Raw genomic sequence first — 919 nt, 5'->3', positions numbered from 1 at the left:
CCGGGCAGGTCGTGGAGGGACCAGGCTTAGAGTGCCCGGGCCTGTAGCCTGAAGGTGAATCGGCCAACCTGGCGCCCGGACCCACCCTTTGTGCCCAGTTCTACCTTTATTGGACCCAGCATTGGCTGAGCGCCTGTTTCCACCCTGTGGAGCAGGAGTCCTCAAACTATGGCCCCTTGGGCCACATGCGGCCTGCTGAGGATATTTATCCAGGCTGCCTGTATTTTTGCCCCATTTTATTTTTTATTTCAAAATAAGATACGTGCAGTGTGCATAGGAATTTGTGCATAGTTTTTTTTTTTTTTATAGTCCGGCCCTCCAACGGGTCTGATGGACAGTGAACCGGCCCCCTGTTTAAAAAGTTTGAGGACCCCTGCGTGGAGCATTAGAGGGAGTCCTAGAAATAGCCCACCTTCAAATCGATTTGGCACTACTAGTGAGGTCCAGGAGTCACTGAAATGAAGAGGGATAAACAACTGACAGAAAGATGGGGAAACGGGTGGCAGGTGGAGGTTCAAAGGATGTCGGGAGATGGTGAGTCTGCAGGTGAATCAGCAGCTCTTAAAACCTTTTATCATTGATCAGATACAGGGATTGTCAGGCCGTCCCTCCCATTGAGTCTGAAACACTGCCCAGTCCTGAGCCATCCTCACCAGAGTTACTACATTTGAGCCTATTATTACAGCCACGGTGTCAATCCATCTCCACCAAGTGTCTTGCTCTTGCTGACCCTGTACCAAGTGCGATACCCTTTTCCAGGGACTGGTCCATCCTGGTAACATGCCCATGGTAGGTAAGATGAAGTCTCACCATCCTCGTTTTTTTTTTTTTTTTTAATCATTTTATTGGGGGCTCATACAACTCTTATCACAATCCATACATACGTCCATTGTGTCGAGCACATTTGTACATTCGTTAC

Source organism: Echinops telfairi, unplaced genomic scaffold (genome assembly GCF_000313985.2).
Source record: "Echinops telfairi isolate 266 unplaced genomic scaffold, ASM31398v2 ScPeMD7_7472;HRSCAF=8510, whole genome shotgun sequence".
NCBI lineage: Eukaryota > Metazoa > Chordata > Mammalia > Afrosoricida > Tenrecidae > Echinops > Echinops telfairi.
This window is presented reverse-complemented; position numbering follows the sequence as displayed.